Here is a 26,624-nt window from a genome sequence, read left to right on the forward strand (position 1 = left end):
CTGAAAAGGGGTGTTGTGTGGGGAACAGCAGCTAGGGCTCCTAGAGTTGATCTAAGTGTCCTTGGAAGAAAGGCGTGTCACGTGTGGTTAAGTCTGTAGCACCATTTGGAGTTTGATTGCTTCTAGGTGAGAGGAAACAATTCGAATTATAGTATTGAGTAGACAAGGTCCAAACATTAATATAAAACACATGAGCAAGAGGAGGCTTAATAATGGAGCTAACCAGCTGTACAAAGACTGGATGACTGGATGACTGAATGGATGACTGGAACTGAGTAGGATGAGTAGCCCTTGCTCATTTTCTTATCTCTTTTGATTTTCAGCTTCAGGTCTCTTATTTCCTCATATTGGTATCCAAGACATTCCGCTGGGCTGCTAGGGATTGCTCTCTCAGTTTTCCAGGCTTTAACTTGAGCATGATGTATCCAGGAATCAATACCTGTAACTTTTACTGCTGAGGGCATTGAAAGGAGAATGGTATAAGGCCCTCCCTGCTTGGGCTTAGAGAAGGAGAGAGAGAAGGTAGAGACTTTACCAATACCGAATATCCTGGGTTAAATAAAGGTGGTCCTACTTCTTGGGGTTGGGCTTCTGCTACTTAAGTTAATTCCTGTTGAAAACGAGCCAGAGAGTTTACATGCTTGCCCAATTCAGAGGTCTCTTGGTCTAATAAGAAATCATTGGTGAGAAAAGGCCATCCATACAGCATCTCAAAAGGGCTTAGATCTAACTTTGAAGGGGTGTTTCTTACCTGCAGTAAAGCCATAGGAAGAAGAGTAACCCAAGGAAGGTGAGTTTCTTGGGACAGTTTCCTGAGGTGTCTTTTGATGACATCGTTTGTCTTCTGTAGTTTTCCTGAGGACTGGGGTCTCCAAACTCAATGGAGATGATACTGTATACCTAGTGCCTTTGAGGCTACCTGTGTGATGGCTGCTTCAAATGAGGGGCCATTTCACTTTGGAGGCACTTAAGTAGACCAACACAGGGAATAATTTCATTAACTAACATCTTACTACCTCAGAGGCCTTTTCTGTATGCTATGGAAATGCTTCTACCCAGTTAGTGAATGTATATACCCATACCAGGAGGTATTGGATGTCCTTCATCTTTGGCATGTCAGTGAAGTCTATCTACCAGTCCTCCCCTAGAGAGCATCCCATCCTTTGGATTTGAGGAGGAAGGGACTGTCTGTTCATGGGATTACTATTAAGAAAGACTTCGCAAGCATTAACAACCTGTTTTACTGTTCTTAGTAAGTTCTCTCCTGAAAACAATCTTTGGGCACATTGGTAAGTTTTATCCTTTCCCAAGTGAAAAGCTTGGTGAAGGAATTTAAAGACTTTCCACTGGCTGGAGGCTGGCAAGTGGACCTTGCCATCCTCTGACTACAGCCATTCTGAGGGCTGGAAAGTATACCCTTGAGAAGTGGCCCGTTCTATTTCTGCAGGGGAATACTGAGGCTAGATTTCTCTTATGGAGCCTTCCCAGAGTAGAGGGGCTTGAAGTGTGTTGATGTCATAAGACTTCCTTGCTGCTGACTTGGCTGCCTGATCAGCTAGCTTGTTTCCTTAGGCTATTTCATTTACTCCCTTCTGATGTCCCTTACAATGCATCACTGCTACCTCTTGTGGAGGGAAAACTGAGGATAATTACTTGTTAATTTCCTGATGGTATTTAATAGAAGACCCATTGGTGGTAAGAAAGTACCTTTCCTTCCAAATGGTAGCATGAGCATGGAGAACTAGGAAAGCATACTTGAGTCAGTGTAAATGTTAGCTACCTTTCCCTTGCTTAACTCAAGTGTAAGAGCTGTCAGTTCAGTTAGTTGAGCACTTGTGCCTGGAGAGAGAGACAATAACATCATTCAGAGTGACTACTGCATATCCTGCCTTATGGATTCTTTGCTCTACAAAGGAGCTTCCATCCACGAAGAGGGTCCAATCTGGATTTTTCTAGGGGAGTTTCCCTGAGATCTTCCCTGGCTGCATAGATCTGTACCACGACTTGTTCACAGTCACATTTAGGTTTCCCAGCTCCCTCAGGGAGGAAAGTGTCTGGGTTTAAGTGAGAGAAAGTTTTTAACTGGATGGTGGAACCCTCTAACAATAGAGCTTGATATTTAAGGAAACTGCTGTCTGTTCACCAAAGGCTTCCCTTAGAGGACAGGAAACCCGCCATATTATGTGGGGTATAAACAGCCAAGTCATTTCCCAAGTTTAATTTGGAGGCTTCTGGGACCAGTAGCGCCACCGGGGCAATGGCTCAGAGGCATGCTGGCCATCCTTTAGCCACCAAATCAAGTTCCTTACTCAAATAACCCACTGGCTGTTGTTTGTCCTCAGGTCTGTGTTAAGACTCTCAGGGCCATCCCCTTCCTTTCTGATACTTAGAGATTGAAGGCCTTTCCTATGGGAAGGCTAAGAGCTGGTGCCTTAAGTAGGGCCTGCTTTAGCTGGTTAAAGGCCTTTTGAGCTTCAGGTTCCCAGGTTAGGAGAGGAATTATAAGCTGATGGAGTTTCTCTTATGAGGTGACACAGAAAATGAGCTTTCTCACTGTACTCAGCCTGCAAAATTCTGTAATGCCCCAAAATCCTCTTAGTTGCTGGAGGGTTTGGGGAGGGAGAAGGAGGAAATGTGCTTAATCCTTTCTTCCCCTAATGCTTTGGTCCCTTCAGACAGCACTAAACCCAGAAACTTCACTGAGGTTTTGCAAAGCTGGGCCTTAGATTTTGAAACCTTATATCCTCTGTCAGCTAATAAATTAAAAAGAGCTTCAGTGCCTTCCTCAGAAGCTTCCTCAGTTGGGGTACAGAGCAATATATCACCCACATATTGCAAAATCTTGACCTGAAGATGTGAAAACTCAGTGAGGTCTTTTGATAATGCCTGTCCAAACAAATGAGGGATATCTCAAAATCCCCAAGGCAGCACCATCCATGTTAACTGGATGGTTTGGTCAGAGGCATCTTTGAAGGCAGACAGGTATGGAGAGTAAAGATGTAATGGTATAAAGAAGAAGGCATTCTTTAAATCTAGGACTGTAAACCATTTAGTTCCCTCAGATATTTGGGTCAGCAAGGTATAGTGATTAGGTACTACTGGATGGATTGGGACTTTGGCCGCATTAATGAGGCAGAGGTCCTGAACTACTCTTCATTACCCATTGGGTTTTTGCACTCCTAATATTAGGTTTTTGTAGGAGCTGTTACAGGGTTTGAGAGGACCCTGCATCTTCAGGTTATTAATAATAGCTTCTAGCCCTTTCCTAGCCTCTGGGTTTAGGGAATATTGCTCCTGGTTAGGAAAAGAAGTGGGATCCCTAAGATATCTGAACTGGCTAGTGGTTAAAGCTTGACCAATTTTTCCTTGAGTTGTCCACACTTATGGATTGGTATTAGCTTCTACCAGTGGGAGACAAAGCGATTGTCCTGGGGCTATAAGGATGCTGGCCCCCATGCAAGCTAAAACGTCTCTACCTAATAAATGAGTGGGGCTTTCTGGCATGATTAAAAAGCCATGTGTAAACATTAGGTTTCCTCATCTGCAACTAAGGAGTTGAGAAAAATATCAATTTAGAGTTTTTTTTGAGATGCCCCTGATGGTTGTGTTATAAGAAGAGCAGAGGCCTGGATTAGAGAGGAAAGGAGAGAGGCTGGCTTCAGTGTCCAGAAGGAGATCTACCTTCATTCCTTCAATTTCCAGAATCATCTCAGGCTCCAGTGCTGTAATGGCAGCTTGAGCTGCTGAAGCCAGGCGTTTGAACCCTGGGATCCATCAGTCCTGTTGGGCCATCTGTGAGACTGGTTCTGAACCCAGTGACCTTCATCTTCAAGGGCAGTCTGATTTCCAGTGGTCCCTGCCACATGCTGAACAGGGTCATGGTGGCTTCTTCTTGCTACCTGGACACTCCTTCTTAAAGTGCCCTGACTTGCCACACTGATAGCAACTAGTGGATGCACCTTGGGGATCCTGGACTTTGCCAGGCTTCAAAGCAGCCACTAGAGCCTCTGTCCTTCCCTTTTCTTCCTTTCTTTCTCCTGGTTCTCCTCCTGGTTCCTATTATAAAAGACTGAGGTGGCCACCTCCAGAGAGTTCTCTAAGGTACTATCGGGTCCTATAGCCTGCTTCTGCAGTTTCCTTTTAATATTGGGAGCTGCCTGTGTAATAAAATTGTATTTTAGGATGAATTGTCCCTCCATTGACTCAGGGAATAGGGTTGTGTGCTTTATTAGTGTCTCTCTCAGTCATTCCATAAAGGCTGCAGTATTTTCTTCTCATGGACAGTTTAGGGTAATTAAGGGGTTTGGCCCTAGTCCTTTATAGGCCCTCCAATACACACATTAAAAAATGTTTTCTTTTCCATTCATCTGTAGCACCACTGGGATTCCAGTTAGGGTTGTCAAGAGGAACTGCTTCTATTGGGAATGGTGTTTCCCTTTCCTATTTTCTCTTTTCCTTTTAGACCTAGGGTTTGGCTTAGGAGCAGTGTAACATCCCTCCATGAGAGGTCAAATACCCGAGTTAAATTTTGGAAGGCTTTTACATATTTATTAGGGTCATCAGAAAATTGGCCTAAGTCTCCCTTTACTTGCCCGGGGTCCTAAAATGAGAAGGGAACTTGAACCCTAGTGACATCACCTCCATTGTGCATTTCCTATAGGGGTAAGAGTGAAGGTCGGGGAGTGGGAAATTTTGGAGATGGTGGAGGTAGAAGAGCTGGTGGTGTGGTTGGAAGTGGCCCCAGATAAGGGGAACTAGAAGGGCTGGGATACCCAATAGCTGCCTCAGATGGTTTACCCGGAAGTTGCTTTTCTAGTCTTGGGGAATCATTCAGTTTGGTCCTGCCAGATATGATTGCTAAAAGGGCTGGGTTGATTGTGCAATGCTTGCAAAGGTCTGGGTTGTCTCGCAGGGCAAAGAAAGCCTATGCATAAGTTACCTTGGACCATTTTCCTCCTGTCTGCAGAAAAGATCTAATTGTTGGATAATATTAAAATTAAGGCTCCCTTCCAAAGGTCAGGCTGGTTCAAGAGCATAAGAAGGTCATGCCCTCATGCAAAAGAAAATGAACTGCTTTTTGTTCAAAGTCTCAGGGTCAAAGAGTCCTTGTGTTTCAGAATGCACTCCAGAGGGGTGCAAGCTGAAGATGGTCTGTTACCCATTTAGAAAGAGAAGTGAGAAAAAGGCATCCCTTTAGTCTCCTTACTTTTCGTGTGACCCAGGGTGGGTGGGAAGACAGTGGGGGTGTCCCCCCTGCTGTTTTTTTCCCCATGGTTCCTGGGTGCCTGTATGTTGTTGAATGTGCTGCCCATGGTTGCAGGTATGACCTCCAGCTATGGAAACAGAGGAACTAAGAGATTGGGATTAGTCATAGTCATCCATGTGATTTTAGTCCTCTGCCTGTGATTTCCCTTTGACTTCATAGACCTTTGTGACCTACCTGGCTCCTCAGGAAAAAGAAAAAAAAAAAAGGATCTTGGGAGAGACAAAGTGACAGTTGCATTCAGGCAACTGTTGCACTTCCCTCCTTAACAGAGGTAGTGTGCTAGTTTGAGCTCTATATACTGCTGTTATAGCCCATGCTAAAGCCTTCACCCTTAGAGAATGGTTCTGGTTAACTTCTGAACTTAAAATCCCCTTACTAATTAAGTACCATTCTAATCGGAGGCAGAATAGGTGCCTTAAAATAACATAGGGACTAAATGGCTATTTTCCTGGTGATGGGACAGTATAGAGACTAAAATTTGGCTTTGGAGGATATTTTACTCCTAGTTGTTGAAGGCAGAATTTTCCAGTTTACAGAAGCAACATGAAGCCTGATTTCTAGTAGAGAAGTGCAAAAAAAGAAGAGAATTGGGAAGCTAGAGTGTTTTGGTAAAGGACCTACAATGTGCCTCATGGAGAGGATCCCTATTCCACTAGGTGGTGTTGTTGACCTTGAAATGCCATGTGCTGTCCAGACCAAGGGCAGAGAGAGACCTGGAAGTTCCACGTGCTCTCCAGACCAAGGGCAGAGAGTGATACTCACTGTGGGAGGGGGGACCCTCTCTTCCTAGAAAATCACAAAGACACCCTTTGAGTTATATCCCTGGTTACTACGACATTCCCTGATCTTGCCAAACAAGATTACTTCCCTGAACTGTAAAACTTCCCACACATTGCATACACAGAGAGGATAGGAGATATGGTGGTTGCAGATAGGAAAGGAGGAAATTATGATAGGAAAGTTGGAGATCCTGTTGCTGGCACCCCATTGGGTGGACGGAAGCTGGGGTCAGTCTAGAAGCCTTTGGATAACACTGGGGAGTAGCCCCAGCCAGAAATCTTCAGTCACTTCAAAACCTCTTCCAGCCCCCTGTAACATCTAAGTCCTCCATGAAAGTAAGCTGGTTCAAACATAGCCAATATGCCCAGGAACTCGTGGGTACTGGGGGATTCTCCATGTTCTCCCCAGCAAGCCTCACATGCAAGTCTTTAAGAATGACAGCCATGCTGTGTTTTTAACTGGCTAACGGATGCCCATTATTGATTTGATTTGCTTCTAAAATAGAGGCTGAGAGCCCTGAAAACAGAGGACAAAGTTGGAGTCCGCTCCTCTACTCACTGTTTCAGTGAATGTTGTGCTTTGGTATCCTAGACGAGGTCCCCAATATGAAGTGGCTACATTGTCTGGGGTATACACCAGGATTTGTCTTCTCTCACCAGGAAAATTTAGGACATGAACACACATGAGGAGTTTAGGAGTGGAGGTTTAATAGGCAGAAGAAAAGAGAAAGAAAAACAGCTCGCTCTCTCTCTAGAGAGAGGGTTCTTTGAGTGGAAAAGTGGAAAAGACCAGCTGGTGGCACATGTGCCAGATTTTATAGTTCAGCTTGAGGTGGTGGTGTCTGATTTATGTAGGGCTCATGGACTGGTTTGATCAGGTATGACGTTTACATAGTGTGTGGGGAAGGCGCGTCTCTCCACCCTAATCCTATAATGGAAATGAACTTTCCCCTTGGCCAGCACCATCTTGTCTGCTCCTTACTGTACACATGGCTGGCAGAGAGGGAAGATGGAGCTGCCATCTTGAACATGTCTAGTCCCTAGTTCCTGCCAGCATTCACCCGTGCAAACTCCCAGCTTTCTTGTCTGCGTCTGCAGCTGGACTTTACAGGCTGCTCTTTGTTAGAAAATGGTTTGGGGCTGCTTTTCATTAAAAAGAAAGCCTTACTGAAGACTCCCATACCCTTGCTACCTGCCTAAGTGATTTCTTCTTAACTCCTGTAGCAGTGTCTTGTTCTCAGGTATAGCATTCCTCCTCAGCCCTTCACAGGATTATTTAAGTATCAAAAGCTACAACATAAAGAGAGTACCTGGCACAGTGTTTGATGCACAGTAAACATTCAGTATGTCCTACAGTCATACTGATTTCTTTTATTCAGGATTCAAAAAGCTTAACATACAATAATGAGTTTTTTTTCAAACTGTGGTCAAAATATTATTTTTTTCTAGAATTTTACAGCCAGAAAAGCCTTAAACCACAAATCTTAATTCTGTAAATGAAGGAACAGCTCTAATGAAGTGAGATGATGTGTCCAAGGTGGCATAGTTAATTAGTGATCTGATGTTGACAGGAGAGACTCCAATTCTTACAGAGATCTCTTAGGGAGATATGCACCTATATTTCCCAATTTCCTCTCTTAGGTTTATCAATGACTTGACATGCACAATCAGAATTTACTTTGAACTCTGCCCAAAGGCTCCTTTTGCCTGATCTAGATAACATTTTTGTGTAGCAGTTTGACAAAGTATGACTTATTATAAACTGTAACTATATAACATTTAAACAAACTTAGAAATTTTATCTAGCTTTTGCAGGCAGTTAAATATATTTTAGCCCATTTCATTTTAAAAACATTGTCACCATTTATTTTACCTCATATATAAATTAAGATATAAATACAAGGTAAATTGGGGACTAAACTTTAAGAATCAGAGTTGGTAGTTTCTCATTCTCTAAACAGGCTTTATTTCATATTTGAAAGCATAAGTGAAAATTTATACTGAACATAGAATTACCATTTACATAATCATGTAAGTGTGATAGATGGAGAACAATTACCTGTGAATGTGGGCAATATGCCCAGACCAGAGAGACCACTTTCTGAAATGAGAATAACAATATTTCTATGAGTTCAAGGATTCTTCACAAAACAGTCATCCTAGTTGGATTGATTTACTAAAAAGTAGAAGCCAATGAGTTACAGAGTTACTTAAATGATAGCTGCACAAAATATTTTTGGTTACCATTTAATTATAATTACACCCAACTTAAAAGGAATCCTTCTCATAAGATACATTTTTTTCTCTAAAGAATCATTTGCTAATACACATCGTTCCAGTCTAAATAGAGCGGACATATAAATTATAATCTAAATAAAAAATTTTTGCTAATAATTATGCAGGACAATAGGTATAAATTATCCTGGGAAAACCACACTATATGGTATTGTTAAGGGCATAACTGAAATAATGCATAGGGTTAACAAAATGGGAACAGGTGAAGTTACTATTGATGCCTTCTCATTTTCCTTTCTTTGTACTTTTCACTACTTCTGATGCCTTATCTTTTATTGTGCTTCAGGCTCTCTTGATACCCTACCCATGGGGTGTCTTGATGCTGTCTCTAGGTACTGTTGTGCACACCAATATTATTCCCTTTTCAGGTGAAAGCTGCTGTTCTCCTCAATGCTTATATTAAATTTAAATCATAACTTGGTGCAGAGTACAAGAACATTTTTAATGTCAAACAGTTCTATGTTTGAGCTTCATTCTCCCACTCTCTAGCTGTGTAGCTTTGGACAAGTTACATAACCACTCTGTTCCTTATTTTTGTATAAATTTCTGGATAATGCCATCTATTGAGGAGCTTAAAAGAGTATGTTCAGTTAGAATGGGATGAGCTCTGCTAGATACCCAACTCAAAGAGCTGTGGACTTCAGAATCTATTCTCTACCCGTTATATGAGGTTAAGCCAAAGACAGGACATTTTATCTCCCAAGCCAAAGTGTCATTTTGTCACACAACAATGATCCTTCTTTTCCTTTTGCTCCTTTACTTGAAGTCACTTGTAGTCCTCCATGATTTGAGATATAGATAGAGGAAAGACTGTATGATTGTAATTCTTTCATTTTAAGAATTAATATTTGGCTTTACTATAATCACCCAGTACCAAGTTGTTGAGATGAATGTTTCAAAATGCTGAGATGCCAGGCACAGCGCCTCATGCCTGTAATCCCAGCACTTTGAGAGGCTGAGGTGGGTGAATCACTTGAGGTCAGGAGTTTGAAACCAGCCAGCACATGGCGAAACCCTGTCTCCACTAAAAATGCAAACATTAACCGGGCTTGGTGGCGTGCTCCTGTAGACCCAGCCACTTGAGAGGCTAAGGCAGGAGAATCACTTGAACCTGGGAGATGGAGGTTGCAGTGAGCTGAGATTGCACCATTGCACTCCAGCCTGGATGACAAAGCGAGGCTCTGTCTCTAACAAAACAAAAACAAACAAACAAAAACCAAAATGCTGTAACTCACCAGAAGACAGGACAGGATCTCCTAAGGTATTCTCTAACAAGGTAAGTAATTGGATTATGATGGAAAGATGAGGAAGGTGTTATTCTCTTTCTTTTTTTAAAAATAATTCTGCAAATTTTGTTCATTTTCTCTTCATCAGATCAAAATTCTTATGTGTATTTAGTACTTCAAAAATCCATTTGAATAGCATAAACTAATGTAATGATTATTAAACATGGCTTTGAATCATGAGAAATAAAAAAATTAACCCGCAAACAAGGTGTTATTTGCAGACATTTCAATAACAATTTGAATCTCTTCTTATCTATGCAGTCAGAAACAAAACATGATAATTATAAACGTAAAAGAGTCCTTTTTTTTTAAGTACGGAGCAAGAATTCTACACATCTGGTCATAATTTAGCAGTTTTTTTTCATATTATAGCATGCATTTTAAATGTATATTTCAATTGCTATTTATTTATTTATTTATTAATATTATACTTTAAGTTTTAGGGTACATGTGCACAATGTGCAGGTTAGTTACATATGTATACATGTGCCATGCTGGTGCACTGCATCCACTAACTCGTCATCTAGCATTAGGTATATCTCCCAATGCTATCCCTCCCCGCTTCCCCCACCCCACAACAGTCCCCAGAGTGTGATGTTCCCCTTCCTGTGTCCATGTGTTCTCATTGTTCAATTCCCACCTATGAGTGAGAATATGCAGTGTTTGGATTTTTGTTCTTGCAATAGTTTACTGACAATGATGATTTCCAGTTTCATCCATGTCCCTACAAAGGACATGAACTCATCATTTTTTATGGCTGCATAGTATTCCATGGTGTATATGTGTCACATTTTCTTAATCCAGTCTATCATTGTTGGACATTTGGGTTGGTTCCAAGTCTTTGCTATTGTGAATAATGCCACAATAAACATACGTGTGCATGGGTCTTTATAGTAGCATGATTTATAGTCCTTTGGGTATATACCCAGTAATGGGATGGCTGGGTCAAATGGTATTTCTAGTTCTAGATCCCTGAGGAATCGCCACACTGACTTCCACAATGGTTGAACTAGTTTACAGTCCCACCAACAGTGTAAAAGTGTTCCTATTTCTCCACATCCTCTCCAGCACCTGTTGTTTCCTGACTTTTTAATGATCGCCATTCTAACTGGTGTGAGATGGTATCTCATTGTGGTTTTGATTTGCATTTCTCTGATGGCCAGTGATGGTGAGCATTTTTTCATGTGTTTTTTGGCTGCATAAATGTCTTCTTTTGAGAAGTGTCTGTTCATGTCCTTCGCCCACTTGTTGATGGGGTTGTTTGTTTTTTTCTTGTAAATTTGTTTGAGTTCATTGTAGATTCTGGATATTAGCCCTTTGTGAGATGAGTAGGTTGTGAAAATTTTCTCCCATTTTGTAGGTTGCCTGTTCACTCTGATGGTAGTTTCTTTTGCTGTGCAGAAGCTCTTTAGTTTAATTAGATCCCATTTGTCAATTTTGTCTTTTGTTGCCATTGCTTTTGGTGTTTTAGACATGAAGTCCTTGCCCATGCCTATGTCCTGAATGGTATTGCCTAGGTTTTCTTCTAGGGTTTTTATGGTTTTAGGTCTAACATTTAAGTCTTTAATCCATCTTGAATTGATTTTTGTATAAGGTGTAAGGAAGGGATCTAGTTTCAGCTTTCTACATATGGCTAGCCAGTTTTCCCAGCACCATTTATTAAATAGGGAATTCTTTCCCCATTGCTTGTTTTTCTCAGGTTTGTCAAAGATCAGATAGTTGTAGATATGCGGCGTTATTTCTGAGGGCTCTGTTCTGTTCCATTGATCTATATCTCTGTTTTGGTACCAGTACCATGCTGTTTTGGTACCAGTACCATGCTGTTTTGGTTACTGTAGCCTTGTAGTATAGTTTGAAGTCAGGTAGCGTGATGCCTCCAGCTTTGTTCTTTTGGCTTAGGACTGACTTGGCAATGTGGGCTCTTTTTTGGTTCCATATGAACTTTAAAGTAGTTTTTTCCAATTCATTGAAGAAAGTCATTGGTAGTTTGATGGGGATGGCATTGAATCTGTAAATTATCTTGGGCAGTATGACCATTTTCACGATATTGATTCTTCCTACCCATGAGCATGGAACGTTCTTCCATTTGTTTGTATCCTCTTTTATTTCCTTGAGCAGTGGTTTGTAGTTCTCCTTGAAGAGGTCCTTCACATCCCTTGTAAGTTGGATTCCTAGGTATTTTATTCTCTTTGAAGCAATTGTGAATGGGAGTTCACTCATGATTTGGCTCTCTGTTTGTCTGTTGTTGGTGTATAAGAATGCTTGTGATTTTTGTACATTGATTTTGTATCCTGAGACTTTGCTGAAGTTGCTTATCAGCTTAAGGAGATTTTGGGCTGAGACAATGGAGTTTTCTAGATATACAATCATGTCGTCTGCAACCAGGGACAATTTGACTTCCTCTTTTCCTAATTGAATACCCTTTATTTCCTTCTCCTGCCTAATTGCCCTGGCCAGAACTTCCAACACTATGTTGAATAGGAGTGGTGAGAGAGAGCATCCCTGTCTTGTGCCAGTTTTCAAAGGGAATGCTTCCAGTTTTTGCCCATTCAGTATGATATTGGCTGTGGGTTTATCATAGATAGCTCTTATTATTTTGAGATACATCCCATCAATACCTAATTTATTGAGAGTTTTTAGCATGAAGGGTTGTTGAATTTTGTCAAAGGCCTTTTCTGCATCTATTGAGATAATCATGTGGTTTTTGTCTTTGGTTCTGTTTATATGCTGGATTACATTTATCGATTTGCATATATTGAACCAGCCTTGCATCCCAGGAATGAAGCCCACTTGATCATGGTGGATAAGCTTTTTGATGTGCTGCTGGATTCGGTTTGCCAGTATTTTATTGAGGATTTTTGCATCAATGTTCGTCAAGGATATTGGTCTAAAATTTTCTTTTTTGGTTGTGTCTCTGCCCGGCTTTGGTATCAGGCTGATGCTGGCCTCATAAAAGGAGTTAGGGAGGATTCCCTCTTTTTCTATTGATTGGAATAATTTCAGAAGGAATGGTACCGTTCCTCCTTGTACCTCTGGTAGAATTTGGCTGTGAATCCATCTGGTCCTGGACTCTTTTTGGTTGGTAAGCTATTGATTATTGCCGCAATTTCAGCTCCTGTTATTGGTCTATTCAGAGATTCAACTTCTTCCTGGTTTAGTCTTGGGAGAGTGTATGTGTCGAGGAATTTATCCATTTCTTCTAGATTTTCTAGTTTATTTGCGTAGAGGTGTTTGTAGTATTCTCTGATGGTAGTTTGTATTTCTGTGGGATCAGTGGTGATATCCCCTTTATCATTTTTTATTGCGTCTATTTGATTCTTTCTTTTTTTCTTTATTAGTCTTGCTAGCAGTTTATCAATTTTGTTGATCCTTTCAAAAAACCAGCTCTTGGATTCGTTAATTTTTTGAAGGGTTTTTTGTGTCTCTATTTCCTTCAGTTCTGCTCTGATTTTAGTTATTTCTTGCCTTCAGCTAGCTTTTGAATGTGTTTGCTCTTGCTTTTCTAGTTCTTTTAATTGTGATGTTAGGGTGTCAATTTTGGATCTTTCCTGCTTTCTCTTGTGGACATTTAGTGCTAAAAATTTCCCTCTACACACTGCTTTGAATGTGTCCCAGAGGTTCTGGTATGTTGTGTCTTTGTTCTCATTGGTTTCAAAGAACATCTTTATTTCTGCCTTCATTTCATTATGTACCCAGTAGTCATTCAGGAGCAGGCTGTTCAGTTTCCATGTAGTTGAGCGGTTTTGAGTGAGTTTCTGAATCCTGAGTTCTAGTTTGATTGCACTGTGGTCTGAGAGATAGTTTGTTATAATTTCTGTTGTTTTACATTTGCTGAGGAGAGCTTTACTTCCAAGTATGTGGTCAATTTTGGAATAGGTGTGGTGTGGTGCTGAAAAAAATGTATATTCTGTTGATTTGGGGTGGAGAGTTCTGTAGATGTCTATTAGGTCCGCTTGGTGCAGAGCTGAGTTCAATTCCTGGGTATCCTTGTTGACTTTCTGTCTCGTTGATCTGTCTAATGTTGACAGTGGGGTGTTAAAGTCTCCCATTATTAATGTGTGGGAGTCTGAGTCTCTTTGTACGTCACTCAGGACTTGCTTTATAAATCTGGGTGCTCCTGTATTGGGTGCATATATATTTAGGTTAGTTAGCTCTTCTTGTTGAATTGATCCCTTTACCATTAAGTAATGGCCTTCTTTGTCTCTTTTGATCTTTGTTGGTTTAAAGTCTGTTTTATCAGAGACTAGGATTGCAACCCCTGCCTTTTTTTGTTTTCCATTTGCTTGGTAGATCTTCCTCCATCCTTTTATTTTGAGCCTATGTGTGTCTCTGCCCATGAGATTGGTTTCCTGAATACAGCACACTGATGGGTCTTGACTCTTTATCCAATTTGCCAGTCTGTGTCTTTTAATTGGAGCATTTAGTCCATTTACATTTAAAGTTAATATTGTTATGTGTGAATTTGATCCTGTCATTATGATGTTAGCTGGTTATTTTTCTTGTTAGTTGATGCAGTTTCTTCCTAGTCTCAATGGTCTTTACATTTTGGCATGATTTTGCAGCAGCTGGTACTGGTTGTTCCTTTCCATGTTTAGCGCTTCCTTCAGGAGCTCTTTTAGGGCAGGCCTGGCGGTGACAAAATCTCTCAGCATTTGCTTGTCTGTAAAGTATTTTATTTCTCCTTCACTTATGAAGCTTAGTTTGGCTGGATATGAAATTCTGGGTTGAAAATTCTTTTCTTTAAGAATGTTGAATATTGGCCCCCACTCTCTTCTGGCTTCTAGTTTCTGCCAAGAGATCTGCTGTTAGTCTGATGGGCTTCCCTTTGAGGGTAACCTGACCTTTCTCTCTCGCTGCCCTTAACATTTTTTCCTTTATTTCAACTTTGGTGAATCTGACAATTATGTGTCTTGGTGTTGCTCTTCTCGAGGGGTATCCTTGTGGCGTTCTCTGTATTTCCTGAATCTGAACGTTGGCCTGCCTTGCTAGATTGGGGAAGTTCTCCTGGATAATATCCTGCAGAGTGTTTTCCATCTCGGTTCCATTCTCCCTGTCACTTTCAGGTACACCAATCAGACATAGATTTGGTCTTTTCACATAGTCCCATATTTCTTGGAGGCTTTGCTCATTTCTTTTTATTCTTTTTTCTCTAAACTTCCCTTCTTGCTTCATTTCATTCATTTCATCTTCCATCGCTGATACCCTTTCTTCCAGTTGATCGCATCGGCTCCTGAGGCTTCTGCATTCTTCACGTAGTTCTCGAGCCTTGGTTTCCAGCTCCATCAGCTCCTTTAAGCACTTCTCTGTATTGGTTATTCTCGTTATACATTCTTCTAAGTTTCTTTCAAAGTTTTCAACTTCTTTGCCTTTGGTTTGAATGTTCTCCCGTAGCTCAGAGTAATATGATTGTCTGAAGCCTTCTTCTCTCAGCTTGTCAAAGTCTTTCTCCATCCAGCTTTGTTCCGTTGCTGGTGAGGAACTGCGTTCCTTTGGAGGAGGAGAGGCGCTCTGCTTTTTAGAGTTTCCAGTTTTTCTGCTCTGTTTTTTCCCCACCTTTGTGGTTTTATCTACTTTTGGTCTTTGATGATGGTGATGTACAGATGGGTTTTTGGTGTGGATGTCCTTTCTGTTTGTTAGTTTTCCTTCTAACAGACAGGACCCTCAGCTGCACGTCTGTTGGAGTACGCGGCTGTGTGAGGTGTCAGTATGCCCCTGTGGGGGGGTGCTTCCCAGTTAGGCTGCTCGGGGATCAGCGGTCAGGGACCCACTTGAGGAGGCAGTCTGCCTGTCCTCAGATCTCCAGCTGCATGCTGGGAGAACCACTGCTCTCTTCAAAGCTGTCAGACGAGGACATTTAAGTCTGCAGAGGTTATGCTGTCTTTTTGTTTGTCTGTGCCCTGCCCCCAGAGGTGGAGCCTACAGAGGCAGGCAGGCCTCCTTGAGCTGTGGTGGGCTCCACCCAGTTCGAGCTTCCCGGCTGCTTTGTTTACCTAAGCAAGCCTGGGCAATGGCGGGCGCCCCTCCCCCAGCCTTGCTGCCGCCTTGCAGTTTGATCTCAGACTGCGGTGCTAGCAATCAGTGAGACTCCGTGGGCGTAGGACCCTCTGAGCCAGGTGTGGGATATAATCTCCTGGTGCGCTGTTTTTTAAGCCCATCGGAAAAGCGCGGTATTTGTGTGGGAGTGACCCGATTTTCCAGGTGCCATCTGTCACCGCTTTCTTTGACTAGGAAAGGGAACTCCCTGAACCCTTGCGCTTCCCGAGTGAGTCAATGCCTCGCCCTGCTTCGGCTTGCACACGGTGCACGCACCCACTGACCTGCACCCACTGTCTGGCACTCCCTAGTGAGATGAACCTGGTACCTCAGATAGAAATGCAGAAATCACCCGTCTTCTGCGTCGCTCACACTGGGAGCTGTAGACCGGAGCTGTTCCCATTCGGCCATCTTGGCTCCATTTACCTATTCTCTTTCTTAAATAATTATTCAGAATGTTTACTTGGGGGCTTTCTTTTCATTTCTTTGCTCCCATTGCCCCAAAGTCATTAACACATTAGTAAAATCTATGGTGTTGTGATTTCTGTTAAATTACAGGACCCAAGGAGCTACTGTTACTAAAAATATGGTCTTGACACCAAAATTATGCCTGATTTTAAAAAGTTCTCTGAAGAATTAAATGAAATAATACCAATATCAGCTATATAAGTTGATTAATCATGTTTTCTTCTAACAATATTTTTTCATATCCTGTCTGAGTTAGCATTTCAAAAGAAAGATACTGTGAAATAATCTAACAAGACTTTATAGTATTTAATGGGGCATTTCGGAGGGCCTGACAGAACTTTGGGAAGACACATTTGGGCCCGCAGAGATACTTTTAGGTCCAGGGAGGAAAAATTGCCTTTTTCCTACCAAATCATTTATTATGAAAAAATTTCAGACATGCAGAAAAGTTGAAAAGATTGTATGGTGAACACACATAGTCCCACTACCTAAATTCTACAATTAATATTTGCTATATTTGCTTAATCACACATCTTTTCATCTATCCTCGCCTCTATCAATTTATCTTGGCTTTCGAATGCATTTCAAGAATTGCCTTTTAGGAGCCTCTTTAATTCATATCTCAAAGACACTTTCTTTCTCTGCTCAAGGGTAAAGCTAACTGATATGGTTTGGCTGTGTCCGCACTCAAATCTCAACTTGAATTGTGTCTCCCAGAATTATGTGTTGTGGGAGGGATCCAAGGGGAGGTAATTGAAGCATGGAAGCCGGTCTTTCCCATGCTAGTCTCATGATAGTGAATAAGTCTCACAAAATCTGATGGGTTTATCAGGGGTTACTGCTTTTGCTTCTCTCTCATTTTCTCTTGCTGCTACCACATAACAAGTACATTTTGCCTCCCACCATGGTTCTGAGGCGTCCTCAGCTATGTGGAACTGTAAGTCCTATTAAGCCTCGTTTTCTTCCTAGTCTTGGGTATGTCTTTAGGCAGCATGAAAACAAACTAATACAGTAAATTGGTACCAGTAGAGTGGGGGATTGCTGAAAAGATACCCCAAAATGTAAAAGTGACTTTAGAACTGGGTAACAGGCAGAAATTGGAACAGTTTGGAGGCCTCAGAAGAAGACAGGGAAATGTGGGAAAGTTTGGAACCTCCTAAGGACTTGTTGAATGGCTTTGAAAAAAATGCTGGTAGTGAGATGAACGATAAGGTCCAGGCTGAGGTGGTCTCAGATGGAGATAAGGAACTTATTGGGAACTGGAGCAAAGGTGACTCTTGTTATGTTTAAGCAATGAGACTGGTGGCATTTTTCCCCTGCCCTATAGATTTATGGAACTTTGAACTTGAGAGAGATGATTTAAAGTATCTGGTGGAAGACATTTCTAAGCAGCAAAACATGCAAAAGGTGACTTTGGTGCTGTTAAAAGCTTTCAGTTTTAAAAGGGAAACAGCATAAAAGTTCAGAAAATTTGCAGCCTGATGATGAAGTAGAAAAGAAAAAGCCCATTTTTTGGGAAGAAATTCAAGCTGGCAGCAGAAATTTGCATAAGTAGCAAGGAGCCTAATGTTAAATCCCAAGACCATGGGGAAAATGTTTCCAGGCCATATCAGAGACCTTTACAGAAGCGCCTCCCATCACAGACCCAGAGGCCTAGGAGGAAAATGTGTTTTCATGGGCAGGGCCCTGGGTCCCTGTGCTGTGCACAGTCTGGCAACCTGGTGCCCTGTGTCACAGCCACTCCAGCCATGGCTGAAAGGGGCCAATGTACAGCTCAGGCTGTGGCTTCAGAGGGTGGAAGCCCCAAGCCTTGGCAGCTTCCGTGTGGTATTGATTCTGCAGGTATACAGAAGTCAAGGATTGAGGTTTGGGAACCTCTGCCTAGATTTCAGCAGATATATGGAAATGCCTGGATTCCCAGACAAAAGTTTGCTACAGGGGCAGCGCCCTCATGGAGAACCTCTGCTAGGGCAGTGCAGAAGGGAAATGTGGGGTCAGAGCCCCCACACAGAGTCCCTACTGGGGCACTGCCTAGTGGAGCTGTGAGAAGAGGGCCACAGTCCTCCAGATCCCAAATGGTAGATCCACTGGTAGCTTGCACCGTGTTCCTGGAAAAGCCACAGACACTCAATGCCAGCCCATGAAAGCAGCCAGGAGGGAGTCTGTACCCTACAAGGCCACAGGGGCAGAGCTGCCCAAGACTGCTGCTATCTTTTATAGCAGTGTGACCTGGATGTGAGACCTGGAGTCAGAGGAGATCATTTTGGAGCTGTAAAATTTGACCACCTCACTGGATTTCAGACTGGCATGGGCCCTGTAACCCCTTTGTTTTGGCCAAGTTTTCCCATTTGGAATGGCTGTATTTACCCAATACCTGTACCACTGTTGTATCTAGGAAGTAACTAGATTGCTTTCAATTTTACAGGCTCATAGGAGGAAGGGACTTGCCTTGTCTCAGATAAAACTTTGGATTGTGGACTTTTGGGTTAATGCTGAAAGAGTTAAGACTTTGGGGAACTGTGGGAAATGCATGATTGGTTTTAAAATGTGAGGACATAAGATTTGGAGGGGCAGGGGTGGAATGATATGGTTTGACTGTGTCCTCACCCAAATCTTGACTTGAATTTTATCTCCCAGAATTACCACGTGTTGTGGGAAGGACCCAGGGGGAGGTAATTGAATTGTGGGAGCCCGTCTTTGCTGTGCTATTCTTGTGATAGTGAGTAAGTCTCATGAGATCTGATGGGTTTATCAGGGGTTTCTGCTTTTGCTTCTCTCTTATTTCTCTTGCTGCCACCATATAAGAAGTGCCTTTTGCCTCCCACTATGTTCCTGAGGCCTCCTTAGCCATGTGGAACTGTAAGTCCAATTAAAGCTCTTTTTCTTCCCAGTCTCAGATATGTCTTTATCAGCAGTGTGAAAACAGACTAATACACTAACCTATAACAGTTTTAAACAAAATAGAAAAAAAGCTATAAGCAGATTTTTAACTGAGTTTCCGTATGTCAGAATCGGCTGCTTGAGGGTACTTTTCTAGTTTGTTAGAAATCTAACTTCCAGTTGTCAACACTACAACAGGAATTTGTTCCTAAGATGAATAACTTGATTATTTCATGGGATTGAAAATAGAGAGCTTTCCTTACTTATTCTTTTTCTTTGCTCCTTGAATATTTTTGCATATCCTTATCATCCATAGACAACTGTGGCAATGCATGGGGTGAAGAAGTAGAGGAACCTAAATATACATAACTATTTGCTTCTGTCATTAAATTGATGTGATAGCAGAGAGAGTATAGTTTTGTGACTGCAAGAATTTTTCCATTATTTCTAATTCTAAACCACTGAAAGCTTATTAAAAGAAAGCTTGACAAAGGCCACATTCTGCAACCAACACTCATTGAGTATGGATAAATCTATGGCGGGAATGAAAAACAGAGATAAGCAACCAATTACTACCGTATTACCAAGGATATGAAATTGGCTCTAGTTAAGGTGTAAAACTGCCGTTAAAAATATGTGCATATGTCAAAAATTTAAAGGAAAGTTGTTGAAATAATGAACAAATGAAGTAAAGTAAAAAAAAAAAAATTGTTTCGCAGAAGACCTTGGAAGCAATATATTTGACCCAATGAAATCAATGCTAGAGCAAATTACTTAAACTTGAAAGCAAAAGGGGAAGGAAAAGGAAATAAAAGGAAGAAAAGATCCTCTAAGAAATTGTCTTAACCTCTATGGCAGAGTTTTTGAAAAACTTGTCCTTTACAAGTAAAAGAAAACAAACAACCTCCATTTCCCCATACCTCCTGTCTTTTATTTTGTTCTCTATCTTTGGTGAAGGAACATTTTTAAAAAAGAAAAACTTCCTTAGTTGCAGACAAATATATTTGTAAACTACAATGAGAATAAATAACTAGAAAAATGAAATACATAAAGTTTAATAGCTCCTATTTTTTATCAAGCAGGTATTAAATTGCTCTGTTAAATAGCTCTAAAGATTTGGAAACCCATCCACTCAGTTCGTCTACTTGTGTAGACCAATAGCAAACAGTCATGGACAACAGTGTGCAGAGTGCTGTGACTTAGATAAGGTGTCATTGCGTTTTGAAGGTTAATACTCAAAAAAAAAAAAAAGAGAGAGAGAGAGAAACAAATATGAACAAATCTTTTGTTTTGAATGACTTATAACCCTTCTATTTTCAACTCCTAAAGAGTCAACTAGTCATTACCAATTTCTCTATCATAAGTCAGTAAGTGTTTAATTTAACTATAAGGGTAAATTTACATTTTATAAAAAGTCAACATTTTCAATAAAGCAAACTAACCATATCTGTAAGAGAGTGTCTATTAGCAAACTCACTGATTATGGTACAGAATTATAATCTAAAAAATGGTTGCCCTTCACGGAACTATAAAAAGTACCATAATCAATGAATTTGTTAATTGACGTTCTCTTACAGATGTGCTTGGTTTGATTTTTCTTAATATGGAGTCCATTAGAAAAAGACAAATGGAAGATTTATTACCTCTCTTCTTCTCCCCTCCCTGCTCTACTCTATTACTTGTCAAACTTTATCTAGTATCCCATCTTTCATACTTCAACTGCCACATATACACCATGCCTTTGATAAAATACCAAAGCAGTTGAGAACACTCATAATATTTTCACTAGTACTTGACAGAAATAAATCTCTTTATTGTTCTTAAAAGACAGTTATCAAAAAGATAAAGTGCAAATACTTTCAAAGCAATGTTAACTTATCTCTAATTCTGCAAAACTTATCTTCACACCACAAGTGTTAAAACAGACAGAAACTCCATCACTTCAAAAACAGCCTAATTAAAAATTTAGCTTTTGAGCTCGGAGCTTAATCTTCACACCCGCCAGATTCACAGTGCCCAATAAAGTTTCATACTTTCATTTCTGATAAAGTTGTTTCAATAATGTGTGTTATCTTTTTACATCTTGAACATATGATTTATTGTATTTAACTGGCTATGTAATAAGATTTTTTATGAAGATTGATTAGTGTATCACTAGGCCAATCAGTATCATAAAAAGGTAAAGAGTGAAAATATTAAAACCTGAATTGCCAGTTAAAAGAGTTGAACAGTGAAATGGTGGAAGAAGCAGCTGCTGTATTTATTATAGTTTATGATAGTTTTTGGATGATATCATAAACATTTCATAAATATTACACATTCTCACCTTACTTCTTCTTGAAATATAAAAAACAGCAATTCTTTTCCAATCATTGTACCCCTGTGTGTTTAATGGGCCTTGCTGGAGGGAGGACTGTTTTTAGCAGAAACTCATTAAATTGCAGACATTTCGGGAATTGTGTGTAGTAGCAAAGAAAAACCCTGGAGCAGCTATACCGAGCAAGAAGGAAAAGTAGCAGTGAAAATTCCTAGGAATAAGATATTGACGAGCCAGAAGTCAGTGGACACTGTAATCTTTGCATCCTTAAGGAACAATGTCGTTGAAATAGTCTGACATAGATCCAGAAAGTGGCTTACCTATTTATTTTGTTTATTATTTGTTTCTCCCTACCAGGGTGTAAAAATCTATGAAAACATGGGGTTTTATCCTTTTTAATTCACCACCAAATACCCAGTGTTTGGCACATGGTATTCGTTCAATAAATATTTGTTGAATGAATGAATGGATGCCTTGTCCTTCTGAATGAGTGTGTTGGGAAACATCCCTTCCACACCAGGAACTACTTACGAGGCTGCTTTGTAACACTGGGAATGAAGGCAATTTGACTATGGGAACTTAAACATTCTCAGTAAATCAAAAATATCTTTTCAATCAGTAGAGATCACCAAAAAGGGTATAAGTAACCAATGGATCCATTTGACTGTAACTGTATCTGAAGGGGAACTTTCTAGCTAAAAAATACTCCAGATTTTTATTGTTGTTGTTCTTTGTTTTGTTTTTGTAAGCAAACCCACCCCTCACTTTACCAGGATGAAATAAATAATGAAAGCACATCAACATATTCTTGAGAGACCACAGAGACTGGGGCACAATGGGTTGCACGCAGTGTGGGGTTATTTAGGGTCAAGATGGCTCTAGAGCAAGCAAACAACGTGTGAGAATTTGGAGATGTAGCTAAAGCATTTTAGGACGGTAATAGTGATATCAGGCAGGATCTGAAGGTTTCATATGGTTACACGGGGATTTTGGCAGTCTGATATTCTTTAGTGACGGCAATTTCTGATTACAATTAGCAGCAAATAATTCTGGAAATGAAAAGTAAGTAAAAAATAATCTGGGCATCCACTGTATACCCCTTGTTTGCCAGCAGTTTGACAAAAGTTCCTTAATTGTTCTCAACTTTATTAATTTTTGCCTTAATTCTCTACCCTCCTCAAATCTTGATCAATTATGGCATTGTGTTATGGGTATAAGCTGATTATTAGACATGAGGTTCTTCCAGTTGAGATTTGGCCATCTTAACCTATTTTGTCATCTACCCAACCTCTAATAGCAGAACAAAATGGTACAAAAAAGTAAGTGTAATCTAGCAATCTAGATTCTGAATTAGACAGAAATATAATGGAGTGCATCAATGAATAAGATATATTTAATAAGGACAGGTTGGAATTAGGCTAAAATTAACATAATTTTTAGTGATAGTGCAGATTTAAAATAGGAACACCTATTTGGGTACAAATATGGATGCCATAACTTTACTATGAGCTTAGGTATTTTTTCTGATTAATTATTTTATGTTTAATATTAAGTATAATAAGTCTCTAAAATTCTATATATCTCTATATAGACTCTGTATAAGCTAATGTATATCTCTATAAACTGACTTCAAACCATTTTGAGAACATACCCACAGACACACACAGAACCAATAAATACTACCCCTCTCCAAAAAATGAGTAGACTCAATCAAATTAACAAAATTTAATTCACATACTAAATTCCCAGTATTTAGTAAGGCATGTGATTACAAATATTAATCCAAATTCATCCAGGATTATAAGTGAGGTAAAAAAAAAAAGAGCTACTTTAAAATAGTCTTTCCATTAAAGAATATTGAGTGTCTTAATTTATTAAATTATTTGGTTACATATCTGAATTTAATTGTAGTTTTTTATGTGGGTCTATATTTAACTTTAATTTAGGTATTTTGATGTGTTTGTCCTTGTTGTTTAAATGATTAATTTCTCATATTTTCTCTTTGTTTTTGTATATGGAAGACATTCACTTTTTGCATAAAAGTCTTGTTCCCAATCATTTTGCAGATATTTTCCATAAAGTCTAATCATTTTTAATATATTCTCTTAGGATTTTTTTTGTAAACAGTCTTATTATGTACAAAACATAATAAATTTGACTTCTTTCTTTTTTTGAAGTAAATAAAAGGGTAGACTTTAATCTTTATTTACAGGACACTGAGAGATATGAAATTCCATATAGAAATAAGAAACCCATTCAAAAGACAAGCTTCATACAGTATGTACAATTTGGAACTGTTCAAGTATCGTTTCAGCATAAAAAGTGGTACAATAACAAACCCCATTTAAAAAGAGTTCTTAGTAGAGAAACAGTAAAACAAACTTATACCAAACATAGTACACAACTTTTTGCCTCAGTTACATGATCTAAAAGTTAAAGGTCCCAGCAGTCCCATCCTGAACTTGGAAGGTACAGCCTTCAGAGGTAGTTTCTGGCACAGAAACTGATCTTCCTCTTCCTCTACAGAGAAATACTTCTCAATTAAGCTTAACAAAGCCTTACACACAGACTCATTTTCATGGTTTTGTAGAGCTTCAATTTTTTCTAAGCCTCCACATTCTTTACTCATACTGGGTTTCTCAGTTTCACCTAGTTTCTCAGGAGCCTGAAAGATATTTGAGATGGCATCCAGGATAACCAGAATAAACTTGGTATCTCTTGCTGTTAAGAGGTTCATCAGTGGCTTTATTATGCCACAATGAACGGGATATACAATCTGTTCAACTGTTCCACTGCTGGAATAGTTGGTCACGGCCCATACAGATTCCTTTTTTGTCTTAAAATCTGCCTTAGAGAGAACATTGACGAAGAATGGAACTAATCCATGATTCACGACTTGCTCTGTCTGATCCTGGTGGCCAGCTGTGATATTTGACTGTTAGTTTTGGGGTTGATTAGCAGGCTAGGAAAGACGGTGAGTGCTCCTGCATTGATCACAACCTGAGTCTGTTCATCTGTACCAGTGACAATATTCCCAATGGCTCTTAGTGCTGGAGTCACAAATGGCAATTTGGAAGCTCCTAGAGACTTCACAAGTTGGGGCAAAACTCCCGTTTTCACGACCATGTCAGTTCATTCATTTGGACCACCAGAAAGGTAAGGAATAACCTGCTAATATTTCTGGATCATCATGATGCAGGAATCAAACTAACGTAGGAAAAATTTGCTCAACAGAATCTAAAGGAGGTGCGAGTATTCTTGCGGCAAAGGTTTGAAAGTGTCCACATAAGATTACTTAAGTAATCGCATGCTAAAGATGACATATCAGGAACTGCAAGAAGAGCCAACAGTGGGTCAACTGCACCGCAGTTGATAACCAAGTCTCGGAAAATGGAACCATCACCTGCAATGTTTCCTACAGCCCATACAGCTTGTTCACTGATGTGAGCATGGGGAGATGCCAACAGAGAAATGAATGCTGGGATGGCACCTCCGTCTACCACAGCCTTGGTCTGTTCTGATGCCCCAGAAGCAATGTTAGTGAGTGCCCAAGCAGATTCAAACTGAATGGGACTACAATCAGTTCTTCCCAAGAAGGACAGGAATGTTGGAATCAAACCAGCCTGGATTATGTTGTCGGTTGCGGGGGGGCTGGTTTTCTCCAGAAGGTAGTTTCCTGGCAGCTTGAGTAGCTTACAGCTGACTTTCCACATTGTTGTTATTTATACCTTTGACAATGTCATCAACAGACCAATTTACAGTATCCTGGTTGTTGCAGTTCTTCTGCAGTGGAGAAGTAGCATCATCAGGAAATGAGCTTATATTTCTCCTTCTTAGCTTCCTCAGCTCCACATTGACTTCTATTCTGCGATGCCTCATTTCTGTACTGTCTTTTTCTTTGTTCTTGAATCTTTTAAGTCGGGTGGCTGGTGTATTAGCATTCTCATTGGTGCGCATGGATATGAGACAAAGGGAGAAAGCTGCACAGGGGGCCCAGGTTTCTCCATGGGAGGCAGAAGAGGCCTCAGCAACTGAGGGGTGGCTGAACTTCAAACATCCACTTCAGTGCAGCACTAAGACCGCGTCAAATTTGACCTATATCTGATGCTAAATCACTTTCCCTTGCCTCATGGTTTTTGAGTTGTGAGCATGTGATTTAGCCATGGCTGAGTGTGAGCCCCTGCCTGCGACTTTAAATCTTGTGGAAGTGAAGCCAACAGACAGGCCAGGGAGAGAGATTGTTTGCTGTAGCTGTAGAGCAGTTGAGAGCCTGGTGGTTTAATGATGAGTGTTTGATGAAGTTGTGGGCCTCTTCAACAGATCATGGTTAGAAAAGGATCTGAGCTTTCTCCTTTTTAAAATTTCCTTCCAAATGCAGTTCTCCAGCTTTCTAGTTGATTCTGTAAACTCTCCAGTATCCTTCTAATTAATTCCTTTTCTGTGTGAATTAACTGCATTTAGTTTCAGTTGTCTTCAACAAAGAATCCTGACAGGGTAGAGAGTAGGGTGGAGGATGGTGATGCAATAAAATAAAAATTTAGAAAACAATAATTACGTTTGGGGGAGCAAATAATTTTTGGATTAGCTAAGTAGAGGAAATGGATGAGAATGACTGATCAAGAAAGATAAGAGAGGGCTTTAAATTAATAATCTCAGATTTAAAAAACAACCTATGGGCTTTATAAGTATTTGATGATTTTTTTTTAAATAAAAGTATGAGTTGACAAAGCTAGTCTTATAAGACTGTAAAAATGAAACTTTTTTATACCTTAATTTCAGTGCAAATTGAGAATGACTTGATAGGGATCAAATACCTGCTTTGGATCCTGCAGGGCTCCCTGCACTGAGCATGCCAGCAGACTGGAAGCCTACCACTGCTAGTGTTTGTGACCTCCCACTTCCACCTTTTAAATGTGTGGAGTGGAAGAGACCAGAGAGAGAGAAGATTTTTCTGGAAAAATGTACCTGTGTGTTATCTGTCGCCTTCCATGAGGGAATTACATGGAATGTGTCCTGGGAACTGCAGTCAAAGGTCCTAGCAGAGAAAATTAAAAAACAAAACAAAACAAAACATAAAAGTGCTTTTCAAAGGAGAAGTGAGTTGAAACAAAACAGTACTTGTGCATTCATTATATCCAGAAATAGGAACTCTTCTATCAGCCCTGTGACATGCTTTGTTTATCTCTAATTACCTTTTCTCCCAGTACTGTGCCTCAAGTTGTCAGTCAGAATAGCCAGGACTGGGGAAGAAGGAGAATGAGGAATAGAGGAGCAAAAAAGCTCTCACCCTTATTGCAGGC

At 40.3% G+C, this 26,624-nt stretch overlaps 1 long non-coding RNA gene and 1 pseudogene across 1 annotated transcript in view; one reads left to right on the top strand and one right to left on the bottom strand.

Annotated features, from left to right (window-relative positions):
• Positions 1–26,624, top strand: part of LOC129398176 (uncharacterized) — a 526,729-nt gene that overhangs the window by 321,711 nt on the left and 178,394 nt on the right. The gene's annotated exons all lie outside the window — the stretch shown is intronic.
• LOC100971021 (importin subunit alpha-1-like) lies at positions 23,751–25,281 on the bottom strand (annotated as a pseudogene).

This window comes from Pan paniscus, chromosome 6 (genome assembly GCF_029289425.2).
Source record: "Pan paniscus chromosome 6, NHGRI_mPanPan1-v2.0_pri, whole genome shotgun sequence".
In the NCBI taxonomy this organism is placed as follows: domain Eukaryota; kingdom Metazoa; phylum Chordata; class Mammalia; order Primates; family Hominidae; genus Pan; species Pan paniscus.